This window comes from Thunnus albacares, chromosome 15 (assembly GCF_914725855.1).
Source record: "Thunnus albacares chromosome 15, fThuAlb1.1, whole genome shotgun sequence".
Taxonomy (NCBI): domain Eukaryota; kingdom Metazoa; phylum Chordata; class Actinopteri; order Scombriformes; family Scombridae; genus Thunnus; species Thunnus albacares.
Window position 1 is genome coordinate 16,386,688 of NC_058120.1, and position 18,076 is coordinate 16,404,763.

The 18,076-nt window shown below is 39.3% G+C and overlaps 1 long non-coding RNA gene across 2 annotated transcripts; it reads left to right on the top strand.

Annotated features, from left to right (window-relative positions):
- The first annotated feature begins 19 nt into the window (after positions 1-19).
- On the top strand, positions 20-16,656 carry LOC122998966. Of its 2 annotated transcripts, XR_006407547.1 has the most exons (5): positions 20-97; positions 7,052-7,220; positions 16,251-16,332; positions 16,433-16,498; positions 16,580-16,656. It is a non-coding gene; the product is annotated as an uncharacterized LOC122998966 (long non-coding RNA). The 2 variants fall into 2 exon arrangements; XR_006407548.1 differs by lacking the exon at positions 16,433-16,498.
- Positions 16,657-18,076: the final 1,420 nt, after the last annotated feature.

The window sequence follows — 18,076 nt, forward strand, 5'->3', positions numbered from 1 at the left end:
ATCGTGCGGCGTCCCAGTGCAACACGCTCCTCCCACCGTATGAGAGGGAATGTGTGCACCAGTCTGACCCCCCGGGAGAGGAGTGCAATAGTTGTAAGTGAGTACATTGCGTGCCTGTATTTTGCATGAGTTGATAGCTAAGCAGCTGGTTTAAAAAGTCTTTGAGAAAAGTGAGAAGGTGCCTGCAGGTGATTAACACCCTCAAAACTGCTTATTTCTGCTGATTTTTCAGGTTTTTTTCTTTGCTCTCCATTTTATATTAAAACACAATCCAGTGTGTCTTCTGTTACAGAATAAAAGCATACTTTTATACAATCTAAAATAAAAAAGTAAACCTAGAGGAGCATTTAACCCTTCTCTCTATATTAAAATGATATTGAATAACTTCCCTTACTAGCGACTACAGTATATGCCCTGTTCTATTTTTAGTCCACTTATTGCTGTCCACATTCTCCCCTTATCCTCCCCAAAGGCAGGGAATGATATTTTCCGTCCCACTGAGTATACGGCTTAGATTAAAGGCCTAATTATGAGTTTCACTCCTCTCAGGCATTATTTGATCCTCAGTCAAGATGTTGAAAACAGGGGGTAATAACCATCAGGTCTGTCTTTTTGATCTCATTACATGTGAAGATGCAACATGTGTCCAGTACAGGTTTTAAGCACTGGTGAAAGAAAACCAGTTTCCTTGCTCTTCATATAGATTTTTTTTTCAAATAAATCATCTCAAGTGGATGTTTCTTGATAAGACAGGTGTGTGGGTTTGCAGTCTAGACGGCAATAGCACAGGGGATCCATATATGAATGCAAATAAGCAGCAAATCAATTGTTTTCTTCAATCAGATGGGGGTAAAGAGAGTACAAGGAAGCCCTCTCTCTTTCTGCACAGAATCAATCTGCATTTCCCAGAGAGAGGGAGAGAGAGAAAGAGAGAGAAAGAGAGAGAAAGAGAGAGAGAGACAAGGACACATGTAATAAACAGACCACATGTGAGTGGAGGAGAAATGGATAAGTCTCCTCACATTGGATATAATCTTTTGAGAGGTCTCCAGTCTCATATCCCCTGGTTCAATTTGGTTCATGTGTTTATTTTCAAACCTCAAGAGACTGAGCTCATAGCCGGGGTGTAACATTACAGCGCTGATGTGATTCCCTGCCACAGCCACCAACCAGATCCACATCAGTCACTGCTTTTTAATGAAATGTCTGAGGTTTGTATGTGCTTTATTTGATTCATTTTTGGCAGTTTAGGGCAGCAGTCCAGCCTATGAACACAAAAGTCTGTCCCTGACTGACTGAGTGACTGACTGAGTGATGAAGTTATGAGTAGCTTCATTGGTTGACTGAGTGATGAAATTACTTATCAGTTAACATCAGTTGGCTGAGTGTTGCCACTTCCTGTATTCGTTGACCTAGTCTTGTTTTTCACAGCACTGGTCTCATCTGGTATCTGATCTTTAATCTGCTCCGGTCCAGTGTCTCCATGTTTAAATTGGACATTAGGGATCTGAGGATATGATTGTGTGCATGTATGTGTTTCCATGTGTGACAGTTTAAGGTTGAATTTGGTTCCCACACAGACAGTTACATTGTACTGTATACGAACATGTGGGTCTTAATGGGTGTCTACAGTAGACAAGTAGTTAAACCTGCAATAACTGATTTTTGGCCACTTTGGGGGCATATCATTGACACTATCATCACCTTTGAAGTTGATATGTTGAACTTGTTAGCAAATAGTTGCTTCTTTACGCATCCAGCAGTCATGGAGCAACATTATCATTCATGTCAAGTCATGTTTCTGTCCACCTGGTGAATGTAAGTCCATATTCACTCTCTTTTATCTGTTTTTGGTCTTCACCAACTCTTGGGGGAATTATCTGGGTCTTTAGCTCCTAAAAGCTCCACTGTGTTCACCAACTAGTTGCTAACTGTGTCTCTTTGCTGTTTGGTGCTGAGCAGGTTGTGTACAATGGGTTTTTAGAGCTTTTTCTTTGAAACTATGAGAGCAGTGAGAATGTTGTGGGACATAAAATCACTATAAAGCTCCTTAAAGCCAAGGGGAGCTGCAGAGTCTGACAGTGTGATACATTGCTATCATAAGAAATATTGATTATAGCTGCTTTAACAATTTTGATATGAAGTAATTGCTAAGTCGTTTCTTAAACCTACAATAACTGATTTTTTTGGGTCACTTTGGGGCAGTGAAAACTGTGAATGTAACACTGACACATTATCACCTTTAAAACTGATACAGCAAACCTCATGCTGGCAAACAGCTGCCTGTTTTAAACTGTAGAGTCATCATTAACAGCAACCACATCCACACAGAAGTAGTCGTGTGACCCATTGTTAATATAAAAAATACTGATTATAGCTGCTTTAAGAAAAAATGCCAAAAATTCTATTGCGACTTCTCAAATGTCAATATTTGCTGGTTTTCTTTATCGTCTATGATAGTAAATTCAATATCTGCAGGTACTGGACTGCAGGTCAGAGGAAACACATTACTTTAATATGTCAACTTGGCCTCTTGGAAATTTTTTTTTATACATTTTATATATCAGACACTTAATTAATGAAGAAAATAACCAGTAGATTAATCAATAATGAGCAGTATTCACAGCCCTAGTGTCTGTGTGTGTTTATGCGACAGGTAAAGTTCTGCAGTCAGATCAGTAATTATACATCAGCAGGGAATGAGCATTGCTCCAGATTTCAATATAATAAAAGAGTCTTACTTCTAATCTTCATGAACATTAGTCCCTCGCTGAGCAGGAAACATTACATGCCATAGAGGCACAGTCATGCATATTACCAGTGTAGATTATTTCATTTCAAGTCCACTGGAGATTGGAAATAATTTTATCTGAATTCTCAGCATGCAGATGCAATATGTGGAAAAGTCTATCAGCACACTCTGAGATCTGATTAAAGAAATCCCCATTCAGTCGACATACACCACCCACGCTGCAGGTTTTGATACAGATCATTTCATCCAACCTCTCGGTTGGCACAGGTTGGTTTTCAGGAAATTCATCTTGAGTATTGAATTCTAAACACAATTAGCTGGGTAATAACGCGTGATGGCTGGCCAGTTCCTCCTTGTCCATTGGCTTTAGGGCGGATCATTAGACAGGAGATCATGCCAGGTGCAACTCAATGGGGCCCACTTAACAGCAGTAAATCTGCCATTCCACATAATATACTGTATGTGCACACAGACAAACACACATGAGCATATAAAGCAGGTAATTGCTATTTGAATTGGTTAGAAAATCACACCACTAATATGAAGATAATCCTGTTTAGAAGAGCTAAAGATAAATGATGCAAAAGACATGACACTAGCGTGCTGTCGACTGATAAAGTGTAGCGCCTCACCACTTCAGAAGCACACAGAGACACTTCTGTAGTTGATAGACAGGAGACATTTTTTCAGACAGTTTGGTCTCTTGACACCAAGTTTGACTGTCATGAAGATTTTCTGATGCCCCTTGATTGCAGGACGGTGTCATTACACCAGCTTCAGTTCTCCTGTCTCTGTGGATGACAGACAGAGATGGAGAGAGGGGATTTCCAAATACAAGCAGTAATTAGTCACAAAGGAGAAACCTACATCTGCCTTTGGAGACAAGCAGCTTATTTACTAGTGCCGCTGGGTGAAAGGGGAAGGATAAAATAGTGCTGTCACTTCCTCAGTGATTTGGCTCTTCACTCTTTCCATTTCCGTGGTATGAGTCCCATTACAAGACTTCAACGGCTGGGATACCTACAGTATGATTGCCAGACTGGATACAGAAGTCATTGTGTCTCTTTCAATGAGGACCTTAGGTAGTTTGACAAGCGCTACATTACTCATGAGTACAAAACACCTCACCTCTAGAAAAGATGCTTTCAGCGCCAAACAACAATGACAGTCCAGGTGCACTCAGATAATAGCTACATCAGTCTCTTTATTCTCAGCATGCTGAGGAGAGAAAAAAAATACTTTCTCTTTTTTAGCCCAAGTGCTCCTGCAGAAATCTGGGATAGTAGCTGGAAAGAGAGCGCAGATGTCTCTCTTTCAAACATACCAATTATGTGGAAGGTGGAGTAGAGACGATCTGTCTCCTACTGACTGGCGGCATACCATGCATTTTCCTGGCACTTTCCTATGGGCTAGCTGCTTTGTAGACCCAGCCTCTGGGGTGTTTACAAAACTTCAAGCACCTTCCACTCCGGCTTTTCATGCTTGTGCAGAATCAGATCCAGAATGTTCTCAAATAAGAAAAAGGTGAGAGAAACCTTTAAAGGTCAAAATATGAGCTTTATTATTATCCTCATTCTGGGTTCCTGTTCCTGCATAAAGTAGCAATTTAAAAATTAGGGATCTCAACAACTGTTTGAAGGAAATGAGTCATTTCATATTCACATGGCAATCTTAGTGTTCATACAAAATGATTGATAATGTCAGATATTGCTTCCTTTGCCGGTCAGACCTACTGTCTTATTATATGAATGTCCACTCACCTCTTCATACCCGAATGCACTCAATCTCCCACTATTTGTGCAGGACATATTGTGCATGCTTCATACTAACTGTCTTGCACTGCTGTTACATCAACTTGGAAGTTTATGCTGTGTAGAAAAGGGCATGATTAATCTTATTTCAAATGCAACTTTTTTTCGTGTCCTTTTTTTAAGCTCCTCTCAGAACACACTGCTCCTCCAGCTCCAAACTGGAAAGCACATGCTCTTTGATTTTCTGCTGCAACACTTCCCTTAATCTCTGGCCATTTAAACCCCAAATTCACCATCACACTTCAAAATATGACTTGAGAGTTCTCGGGGTTATGAGCATCCTTTTAAATGTTAAGGGAGTAAATAAGAGTGCTCCGTTGATTGGTGGTGTTTTCTGTCAAGAGAAACCACATTAACATGATGTGTAGGAATCGCTGGTGACACCTTAATCTTCAATATTTCCATAATAGTCTTTTATCAGGGGTTGAACATTATTGTGCCTGGCCTTTGTGGCTGCAAAAACAACAGCCACCTGACGTAAAAAGCCATAAACACTAATGCTCTGTAGGAGGCAGAAACTAAATGATGATATTTGTGTAATTTGCCATCTGCTCGGATGTGAGCCAGTGTGTTGAAATGTTAACAAAATTTCATTAATGGAGATAGAGCTGTTGTTATCTCCATAGCAACTGTAGCCTCTCATTGTCGGGAAAGCACTAAGGTCGTGGAGGCAGATAGATGGACAAGACTGATAGTTTGCGAGAGAGGAAGAGAGAAGAGGGAGCAGAGGCAGGAGAGAAGAGAGAGAACGAGGGGAAAACGGCAAAATGTAGAGGAATGACTTCACCTGATTCCAGTTATTCCTGTCTTGTTACCATGGGAACGGGAAGATGATGCTATCTTTTCAGGTGTGGTGCACCTTGGTATGGGCTTGTGTCATCAAGATATTACACATAGATCACCTTTTCACCTTGAAAGGAAAAAAATAGCATGTTATCTAAAAGTGACCTAGACACATCCGGTTACTAAAGTGTAAATTCACACATAACCAAATAAGGCAGAAAACTGCTGCCACACTGCTCTGTATGGACTCTAAGTAAAAAGTAAATGCACTGAGTATTAGTCACAGCACAAATTGATGTCCTGTTAGAAGTGATTTAATACTTTGCCGGCTCCAAGTTAAGAAACTGATTCCCTGAGCACACTTGTGCACAGAGAGACAGTTTTACCTTTTCCATCACATTCGGCTTTGCTGTTAATGGATTCATCTGTTTGAAATCCCCACTGACTTCAAAAAACTCTGCGTCACATGGCATGTTTATTGAAGAGAGAACTTCCCTTCTTGCGAAGCTAAACGGCCGTTCTTGTCAAATGCTTTGATTGCTTTCTTGAACATCCGGTTTGACATTTTCAGGCAAGTGAAAACATATGCTTGTATATGTGTGTGTGTGTGTGTGTGTGTGTGTGTGTGTGTGTGTGTGTGTGTGTGTGTGTGTGTTTTGTGTGCCTGCGTTTCTGTGTCCAATGCAAAGGGACATGAGTGTTAAGGTGTTTTTGTCTATTTAACTGGTCTCCAAGGCCTTTCACAGACCTATCTAGGAACCGAACGGAGAGAGCAAAATTGCACAGGCACTGGCGGGAGTTGATAGCCAGCTGCTGAAGTAAACAAATACTACAACTGGCAGACAGAATAGATAAATAGCCCACAACACTTCCTGACTGAATCTATCTTCTATATATTGGTTTTCCCCAGTTACAGATTAAACACAGCCCTTCACTGCAAACAAACACTGACAGTAGATTTTGCGATTTACTGCATGTAACTGATGCTAACTGGCTGAGGGTTAGCACTTAATTTGTTGATGAGTATATTAACGGCTGCAACTAATGACTCTTTTTTCGATTAATTGTTTTAATGTCAGAAAAGATAAAATCAGAAAATCATATATGCAAAGAAAACCATCAAATACTCACATTTTAGAAGCTAGGACCAGTGAATGTTATTTTTGCTTGGAAAATGACTGTATAATTTAACTATATAATATCTTTGTATGCCTTTTTTCATGCAATAACATAATTCTATCTATGTCTATACAGCTGGCTCCCATTTAGTTGTAGGTTTTAGTTTCTTCATGTGAGGCCTGTTTGTGCTCTGCTGCCATTGTCATACTGTATGTTTGCTTCATAATATAATAGAGATTAATGGTGTTGTTATAGAGCTCTGTTTTGTTCTCCCTCACTCCTATTCTTCAAGTTCTATCCATTATCAACCTGCATGCATCCTTCAACACATGTAAAGACTATTACAAGACACACACGAGCCTACACCGATGGAAGAGTGGGAGGAAAACAGACAGAGAGGAAAGACCCGAGCAAAACCCTGCAATGACACTTGTCCAACCCTTTTTCCTGGGTGACTCATCTCAAATGATCTCTCACAAAGACTGAAAAATAAATTGTCGTTCATCCTGACAAAAATCTATAATTTCTTTTAGCACATCCTCAGGCATTAGAAGCTATATTTAAATCTAACTATCATGTATTTCAGCTTTTTGAAGAAAGAAATCCAAAGCCCAAGACCTGTCACTCATCATGATGAAGACGGTGGCGGCTGCCAGCATCTTCTTTCCTGAAGCCGGGCATCCATAAAACCACCTGCAGGTGTTGGAGAAACAGGCAATAAATGCAGACAATCTGGAATCATTTGCGCAGTCTGGGTAAGTGATAACTTGTGATTCAAGCTTCAACATCACCAACTGTTTTGTCTGTGAAGCTGATCAATAACAAGAATAAAAGTGTCAAATCCAATTACACTTTGAAAAATTTTCAGTACTTCACAAGACCTTGGCTGAGCTGGTTATTGTTTGTCCAAATGGTACCCAAAATGAGGAGAGTAGTTGTTGTCAAAGTGATTACAAAATATTTTAAGAAACTACGTATTTCTACACGTTCACTCAGCTGCTCTTTAATGTCTTTTCAGTCAGCTGTTTAAAACCTAACTGTCATTGCTTAAAGGTGCAATCAGTAATCAGTCATCGTCAAGTATTTTACTGGCTCTTTGGACAAATTGACTATCAGCAGGGGTTCACAAGTGTTGCTCATCAATGCCTGTTACTCTGCTGCTCTCACTGTCTTGTGAGACTTCCAGCTTTTCAAACAGCACATCTGGCCCAGCTCTGTCTTTTACTGGGAATGTTTTCTGCTGCACGGATTCACGGAGGCATCCTGCATCTTTTGTCAGTGGCTGAAATAAATTCTGAAGGAATAGTTCAACATTTTTGTACAGATTAAACAAACAAAATATAAACTGGTGAGCTTTCTCCTCCATGGACATCTTCCTATAGCTTCCTGGTCCACCACCAAGCTACTTTATCAGTTTTATCAGTTTCAGGACAACACTTCCCTGCAAATATCACCTTCATTTAGTTGTAAAGTTGGGGGGCGGGGGGTTTTACTTTCTACCCCTCTCTTTTTTACACTGTTGGTCAGTCCTGCATCGCCTGGACTCCCTTGTGCCTTGTGAAGCAATTCACTCATGTTCCATAGAAAATGAATGGGGGCGAATTTCTCATTGCGTCACCTTTAACCTTTACCACCAACCTACAGTAAAAACCAACTACTACTAAAACTTTGCTACTGTTGTACCACTAACTAATTCCTGCACAACCCACAACAATGAATTCTAATTTAATTCAATATTACAAAGTGCATGAAACAATTTCCATCTCATTTTATTCTGTCTAAAGTTGATAATTACTCTTTCTCTACTTTAACCAAATTGGAAAAGTGAGCATTTTAGCCTGAAATGAAATACTGTAAAAAAAATAATGTTTATATGAAAAACTTTTTCTACACCTGTAATCCTCTCTATGAAAGAGAGTGAAGACAATTTCCTGAACCGATACACTTAATTATTATTATGTGAATAATTTATTGTCGTTATTTGTAATTGATTTTTCCACCCTGAAGTTAAATCAATCACTCTGTAAAATATCAACAGTTGTCCACATTAACATGCTGCTTGTGTGCATTTAACAATGGTGTATTTTTGAACATGCTCATTATTTATTATCGATCATTTGCTGCCACCATAAACCTCTTCCACAATACCTCGCTGTGCACTGTTGAGCTTCAGTGGACAAGAAATCAAGCAGAGGGCAAGATATTCCCCTCTGCGTCTAATTGAATCTCACCTTTCAACAGAAACCTGTGGCTGCCAGCTCCAGGTTAAGGCAGTGTTGATATTGCCTCTCTGCTCACTCTCACAGTCCCCCCACTATGAATTATTCACATGCACAGTCACAGCTGAAAAGAGGCCAGCGCAAGGGGAGATAAACTCAGCCTTTTAGATCAAGCTCCTGTATATAAAACACTCTTTAGAAAAGCACTTTCGCATGTAGCGTTTTGCTGTCATTGGGTGTATTTTGTGTTTTATGCGCCTACTCTACCAAATCCACAACATACTTATGAATGAGACGATATCCAGTTCAAATCGTTTTACAACAAAAACTGCTCCGGTTGACAGACATTTAAAGATGGTAGTCACGACCTTCCTGAAATTTTTCATCAATTTCTCCCTCACACAGACTGGAGCCAGATAATGAAAGTGTCAGTGTTCCTCCAACTGTAACCAACATGATGGACCTAATTTCCTCTGCCATTTCCCATCTCCCATGATGCAACAGGACAGCCATTCTGTCAGCCGCTGAGCGAGGGTCATCGTTTTAACGGAAATTATACAAACGGCGAAGTTGGAGAATAACATGCGCCCCCGAATTCATTTTTCAACAACATCTCTTATAAAAAGTGAAACCAGGCCTAAAAAAGAAATAGCGAAATTGCAAATGTGAAAACTAACTTCTCTAAATTGAAAATAAACAGACAAAGAGAGACGTGTAATAGGAACAGGACAGTCTGACCTTGTCCCACTTACTCTGTTTTTGTCACTGGCTGTCTCTCTCCCTTGTTTTCTTTCACTAACGATTTCTTTCACCTCCGCTGAAAAGAGAGGAAGTGAAAGAAGACTGAAGATAGACTTGATGAATAGGTGAAGGCTGAAAAGGAGGTGAGAAGGTACAGAAGGAAGTAGCTCTCCTGTTTCGCCGAAAATGGAAGTGATGTCGATGGAAAAAATGACAATGATGGAGACAGAGAAGGGGAGAGAGAGAGCACACAGAGGGGCTGCAGTTCGTATAAAGCTTGCTTAGTGAAGTGTAGTCAGACTCTATTAATTGCAGTGACAAATCCCCATGGCTAAAAATCCACAATCAGGGCCAATCAGTGCAAAGGGGGAAAACTTGCTTCCATGCTGTGAGACAACAATATGTGAACAGAATAAACAATTACACCTCTGCTCGTAAACAGGTTCTTTAAATTTTCATATCTTCCTGAACATTTTAAAGATTTTTAGTTTATTAGATTTGAGATAACAAAATGACACTGAAATCCCTATGAGGACTGTGAAAAAAATCTTGTTCTTGCAACAATATTTATACAGTTATGCTGTATGCTTAATGTTGAAGATAAATAATGAATATCAACACTAAAAACTGCTCAATTTAAACCCAAGTAAAAATGTTTTCATCATTCATGTATTGTTTTCAAGTCAATTTTATTTATGTAACCCAAAATCACAAATTTGCTTTAAAGAGCTTTATTATCTGTACGCAAGGGGCCAGCAGTTACCATATGTTCAAGTATGAGCCAGTTTTTTTCAGCACTGCTTACTGGGGGGCCAACATATACTGTACATTGGTTTATATAATAGTTTTAGGGTTGTATCTGAGGGCAGATGTCATTTTAATTAGTAAGTGAGGGCTGATAGAGTGACAGCAGGTTAAGTTAATACTAATTCAGTAAAAAAAAATGTCTCATAAACATAAACATATCTTCTGTGTTACACTACAAGACTAGAAAAGTCACTGATAGCTTGCTGTATTGACACAAATCTGTTCTGGTCAGATATAGGCCGTATTATGTTGTGTATACCTGTGTTATGCATCTTGTACATTTATAAGTAATATAATATGTTACAAGGTCACATTAATTGGGATTTACATGAGCCTAGTGTTTACATTGTTAACTATACTGAGGAATTATGAGGAGCCATGTAAAAGATTTTATGTAATCTATAAAAAGGGGAAACTTCAGCTTTCATTAGAGGGGCCAAATATTTTTGTTGGAGGGCCATGATTTGCTATTTGCCTACCACTGCTGTAAAGCATATGACACCCTCTATTTTTAGACCCCCAATTCTTAAAAAAGGAAGACATTTCAGGGGGATCAAGAGAGGAGGGATCCCCTCTTCTAGGACGTACAAAAGATGTGTGTGCAGAGTAGATAGAAATAACAATAGTGAAGTTACACTATGGGGAAGCAGAATGACAGTATCAGGTAGATAGATTGCAAACATATACAATGAATATAAAATCCAGGAAGATGTCAAGCTACTCCCAGGTGGCACCAAAACAAATAGGACATGGGTCACTTAACCTCCTCTCTCTATATTTCCATTTGCATGCTTTCCTGTAGACAGATTCAACATATTTTGTATGTTCAGCCGGCCTGCTGTGTACTGACTAGCTTACACAGTTCATTGGAATTAATTATTTGGAAGTGTACCAACTGAACACTGTCTTTACCTGTAGTTGGTGCCAAATTACATAACTGTTCCTTCCTGCGCAGTTATTAGAGTATTTTTAAGAATTTACAGATCTATATGGTAATTGACTGCAGTGAGAGCACATTTATCCAAAGCACAATTTTTTGCCACTCAATCACCCGTTCACACACACACTCATATACCAATGGCAGATAACTACCACGCAAGGTGACTGATTATCAGGAATAATTTGGTGCTCAGTATCTTGGCTACAGGCATTTCGACATGTAGAGGATTATATCTGCTATATTTATAATATAAAGCACTCTAAATGTAAGAAAAAATGTCTAACTCTGCAGAGTAACAACATAAATGTCCATTTTGATGGCATTCCCATTTGATCCCTGTGTTTGAGCTGGGACACCTGATGTCTGTAGAACAAAAGTCTACGTACAGTCAGACAACAGATCACACTGATTGACAAGATGTGTAGTATAATAATTCCCAGTTGTAAGCTTTCATCTCTGTATTGTTTTCTATCCCCTTCTGTTTTTGTGGCTTCAGTCGGGGGTAAAAAGGACTTCAAAGATAAGTCATAATGTTGACAGGGTTTTATGTTCATGTCAGCATTCTGGCAGTAACAATGTCATCTCTTCCAAATGGTAGATGCTCCATTTTGGAGGGCAAACTCCAAAGTTCTGCTAATTTTTCCCTCATGACACCCAGAGGGATACAACAGCATGTTCTCACTGGTTATGAGGGAACAGATCAGATGCTCACACATACATCCATCAGGTGCACAATGAGCTTGTTTTACTTTTGTTTTTGTTTTTGACTCTGTAATCATGTTTTCCGCGCAGTGAGTGGTGCATGTCTTTGGCAGAGCTTCCCACTGAGTAGCCTTTGAATGTTTCCACAGTGCTGGCACGCTAATGCAGAAGAATCACACACAGTACTTGTATTTTTAACAAATGTATGTCATCAGACAAGGCATGAAAAACACATCGACCCATTTTTAACTTGCCTGTAAATTTTACTTTGAACATTGAGTGAACAGTACAAAAGTAGTTAATATTAATCTTCCCAGCATGGAAGAGGAAAAACAAAGTCCATCACAGCAATAACTCAGGTATGATCCTCACTAACCACTGAACCCACATGCTGTCTTCTAAACTAAATTCTGCGTTGATCTCATAATCATACACTAGACTATATAATTAATGTGATGTGATTGTCTTTCTGTGAATCACAGTTGAAGATGAAAGATGGAGAGCTTACCGCCAAAGTATAAAATGATAATGATCTTTTCGGAGTGTAATTTCCTTTGTCATGTCAATGTGTTGTGAATGGAATGAAAAAACAGGTTTGATTGACGTGTAACCTAATTATAATCCATGTAAAATTGAGATTGTTTCACTCTGTTGCTTAGAAACAGCTAGCTTTATGTGCCAAAAACGCCTTGTCAACTCCAATAACTGTACAGTTATAGAGATAATTCTGCAGGATTTAAATTGCACCTGTGTGAAAGGGGAAGCTGCATCACAACCCTTAAACCTTAAATCTACAGCGAATAACAGTCACACTGACTGTTACTAATTTATTTTAAATGAAAATAGTGATAATTAAAGCCCTCTCAGTAAAGTAAGACAGTAAACATTTTTGCAAGTTAGCCTACAAAATATTTATGAAGCACAGTCTCATCTCTGTGTGATGACATGTCATGGAGTGTTTTCTTGTGGGTGAGAGTCTCATTATAGCTTGCTTATACACAAACTCTGTCCCCACAGGACTGCAAATGCCACACAACAAGCTGATACCCAAATTAGACCAGAATCTGTCTGGATTTTTTTTTTTTTTAATCAAAACAACAAATTCAACTGTCAACTCAAGCAGACAAAATATCCCACAGTACAATATATACAGCTTACTTGCTGCTTTTCTTCAGTGTATTCACACAATTAGTGGCTGATTTTATGATTATGTGGGTGAGGGAGAAATGAACAGAAAAAGCAATAAGATATCTAATTATGTATAAGCCTCAGGAAAATGAGACGTCTGATTAGTGCATCGTCCTCTTGGTCATGGAGAAAATACAGCATGATTCATAAGAGTGGTCACAGGTAATTTTTCTTCTGAGCATTAAATTACACAGAGAGAAGACTCAACAAGGTCTGCAGTTTATCAGTGAAAGTTCACCCTATTAAAACTTTTTGTGAATTTTTGCAAATTCATTCTGTAGTCTATCATGGCTTTAAATCAACAACCTTTGCTGTGAGAAATACTACACACAAAGCTTGGTAAGATAACACATTTTAAATAGATTTAACTGTGTTAAAGGAATGTGGTGCAAAAGGTTGCTTAGAAACACTATTAGATTATATCCTCATATGCTTTCAGCTTCACTGCAGCTGGTCTATTTGTGTAAATGAGTGTCACTTATAGATACAACATCAGTGCTTTGCAGTTCTAAGACTGCACCTCAAGAGGATTGTAATCCAAGCAAAGTGATGTGAAGCAAATGTCCTCATTCTTCCTGGACGTTACTCCCATTTCCATGCTGTTATGTTGAGAAAAGTATAGGCTACATAATCGTTTTTCTTTTATTTCACACAGGCTTTGCTCTCTAGTGTGGCTGTTTAGGCAGAACCATTCGCATCTGTGCACTGGAAATTTACATGTGCATGCTCAGGGAAGCAGGTAATCAATCCCATGAGGACTGCCTGTTAAAAAAACGGCTGTGCCCACACCAATCCTCATGAATAATAATTATTAATCTGGATGGATGGCGATGTCAGAAGACTGTGCACAACTCTTCCGACCCTGTCTTCATCAACATCAATCATGACATTCTTCACTAGTATTTGACGCAGTTGCATCCAGACTGGCTCAGTGGTTTTTGCTTGAATGTGGGGACAAAATTCACAAAAAATCCCCTGTGGTTCAACACTACAAAGAAGTAAAGCACAGTACAGTGTTTGGGCAGCTCTCCTGAGTCCTGCCCATCTGTCCCTCTAATAGACCGGTTGCTCCTGCTCACCTTTTCAGAGTGTCTTTACCAGGGCAGCATTGTGTTCTTCCATGTGCTTCCATTTTAGTTAGGCAGCTAGGACTTCCCAGCTCTAATACAGTTAGCTGCCACCTCCTGGATCAAGCAACAGAGGAGCCAATGTTCTTTGTTCCCTAATTCATCAAGGTCTTGGAGTGGAGGGTAAGATTGATTATCTGCAGGAAATCCCACCAATTCATCAGTTCATCCCCACCTTTGCTAGATGGTGTGGAAGTAGCAACTTCTCCCCTGCGGGTTAAGTATAAGAAGATGGCTGAACATCTTAATTAGATGTTTCTCTCACCAGTTACCTACACGTACAGCACAGTAGCTGTGTTTAGTGGATCCTTTCTGACACTAAGGACAGGACAGACTTAGGACAGACCTCAGTCTCAGCCCCAATCTTTGTCTGGCACAACTGGCTCTCCAGACACTCTCCAGGGTAAAGGCAGGGAGGATTTTCTGGATGTTCCACTAACTCTGGACAGCTTCTGTGTGTCCATCGCTCTCAGTCTTTAAAGCCAGAGAAAAAACTGTCACATCTCTGTTGACTGGATCCTCTACTGCTTCTGCTCTGTTGTAAAGAAGTCACGGCCACTACAACTACTTAGACATAACTAGAGCTGCAATGATTAGTCCATTAAGCAATTAGTCAATGGACAGAAAATTAATTTGCAACTATTTTAAAAACTGATTATATCGTTTCTGGCATTTTTCAAGCAAAAACGCCCAATATTCTTTGGTTTCAGCTTCTCAGATGTGAGGCTTTGCTGCTTCTATTTGTCATATGTGAAATAAAAGTAAAATAAAAGTCAGACAAATTAAGCAAATTGAAGACATTTCTCAAATGTTTTTACATTTTGTAGACAAAATGATTTTTGATGATGTGGTGACAATTTGAAATTGATTAATTGAGAAAATCAGTGATTAAAATATTCATTAGTTGCAGCCCTAGACTTAATGAAGGGAACTGTGCAGGCCCCTCTGTCTGGCTTCCACCCTGTCCTGACCCTGGCCCAGCCAGGTCCACTGGCCTGCCCTCCCTTTAATGTCTCTCTGGCTCAACCATCAAAGCCCCAAATATGCTTCAACTGGGAGTGCTAATGGTCCACAGTTAGATGGAGCTGTGTGCGGCATTACCCACCTTTTCGTCTTCTGATGTTGGCCCAACAGCACCAGAAGTAGGGGGTCCGAGGAGCCATTGCCCTCCCACTTTACCCTCCTCTCACATTCTTTTTAAGTCACACATCACTGTGTCCCCACAAATGCCCCTATATTGCAACACTTATGGTAAAAAGACATTTCAATTATTCCTGTCCACTCTAAGACATTAGGTAAAACAAAGGAGGCAAACATACAACAGGAAGAATATTTACATTTTAATCCAATCAAAGAGGACATTGTCACACAAACCAAATGTATACAGTGTACATTGCAACCAATAAAAAATTATTTCAATGCTGTGTGTCTGCTGGGTCCCTGCAGACTTGTTGGCTCAAACTCTGATACCAGTCTGCTGTATCCTGTCTCCATGGTAGGTTGATATGTAATCGGTTCCATTAAAGGTACAATATGTAAGATTTGGCCACCCGCTCTGAACAAATAGGGGGCAGCATTTCACCAGAATGCACAGTCCCTCAAGATCCACTACTGAGTCCATACAATCTAACTTAACAGTAATAAAAGAAGCTAACTACTAACTAACAGCAGGGCAAGAATATGCAAAATTCAAACAAACTGCTGAAACTCTTGGAGCCAGTCAAGGTAACACTGCTATCTTCATGTGTGGTGTCAACCTATAGTTTACTTGGGGACTGAGCCCAAAAGACAGAGGACTACTGTAACTACTAGTTTAAGTTTTTCAGTACGGTTTGTATTGTTGCTAGTCGCACTAAAGATCTGTTCTCCTAAATAGCCAACGTTAGATGTTTACTTACCAGTCTAAAAGAAACATTGCAAGTTCAGCATCAAATCTTATCTCTTTACTCGCCAAAATCTGTCTCCAGTGGTGGAAAGCCATGCCAATGTTAACTCTTGTTTTGCTTGTGTTTATATCACTTTTTTTCTTTTCCACTGAACATGATTTCTTGCTGGGAGCAGATGGTTAGGATGGTGATGATATCCTCTCATGTTGGACTGAGGGCAGACTGGATGCCACAGTGACTCACTATTGCCCTTGAAGGTACAAAGTGGTTTTATGAGACACTTTAGATTTGTAGGTCATCCTTATGGTGTAGCTTGCTAACCAGCAACGAGTTCAATCAATTCTGTTTTTGTTTAAGTATTTTCTGGAGCTTGTTACTGTGAAACTGGCCATTGGAGACCTAATACTGCTCCGTTTTTACCAGGTACATGTAATACTTTTCATTTGGCTTGCATGCAAAAACTTTGCTACCAGTCTGCTATATCTTGTCTCTGTGTATTTTCAGGAGCTTGTTAACCACAAAACTGGCTGTTGGAGACCTAATACCAATCTGTTGTTACCAGAATAAATGGTGGTTTGGAGCCAAAAGTAACAGTATGTGCTTCATTCCTCACACAACACACAAGAGAGAGCACTGCTGCTTCACACACTAACACACACACACACACACACACTTTTTGGCTCCCACACTTCTGAAATGAATGCGGCGCCCCTGTGTTGACCTGTTATACACCTTTAATCTACACTGTCAGTTTCACAGCAGGAGGTGCAGTTATCAGTTTTCACCCACCAAGTCTTGTTAGAGGGCAAAAGCATGTGAATGCTGAAGCTTTGCAACAGCCTCACCTTCCATTAGATATTGAATTGTTAAATGCACGAGGGAATCAGGTCAGGGTTTATCTGTGATGCAAGGTGACACATTATTAATAAAAGATTAGTTTTCAGCTAGAAATTTTCCTCATTTAAAGTAATTGTTTAGATGTTTTTCATGTTATAGTTTAGCATTTTGATATGATTTTTTTTCTTAAAATCCCTGACAAAGTCATCTTACAATGGCAGCACCCTTAAGATTGAATAAGCTCATCCTGATTGGCTGAGCATATATGCACAACTTCAGGAGATACAGAGAGATGAGTTTCAAAATGTAATAACTTAATTTACTCATTATACCAATTCATAACATATGCCCTCAACTACATTAACTACAGAGTTCAGATCTTTCTTAATATTTCTCATCACCATATGTGAGGCAAAAGACCAAAGCTGATGGTCTTCAATCCAAAAGTACAGACAACAAAAAGCTGTATTATGCATTTGTAGTCCAGCAGATTTTCCAGCAGTGTTTTTCTAGTTTAAGAGGTACAAACACCCTCGATTTATGGATGAGCACCTGCAAGGAAAACTGAAGCAGCTCCTCTAAATTAGTCTCATGTTTTCAAGCTCTCTTAATAGTACAGCTGCCAAAATATGACATGTCATTTCCATAAAATGCCTATCGACATAATTACACAGACGTGTTCCTGTGCATGTTTCCATTTGCTCTATATCATGTTGCACCACCCAGTGTTTAATCAGTGCTGATGAGTGTCTATTAATTTATTAGGTATGATACCTGGTGTGGAGGGTAGTGACATGAATTAGTAATATAACCTTTGCACAGCCATGAATTATTAGTTTTTCGTGTTTGTGAGCAAAAGTAGCAAACACTAACAAAGATATAATATTTTTTGGGGGGGATCAAATCAATGACAATTGGTTTCATGATGACAAACACATGATGTACCATTGTGAATTCAATTCACAAGCCATTTCTTTTAAACTGCAATGCGTTTTCTCTGTTACAAAGGCTATGATTTGATCCCACCAATTATTCAAGGTTACCAATTTTGAATTTTCATCATTACAATGTGAAGGAAATGTAAATACAACTTCCCTCAAGGTAATGATGATACTGTAATAACCCAGAAATCAATCGGGTTAAAAAGCTAAACGTACCTACATT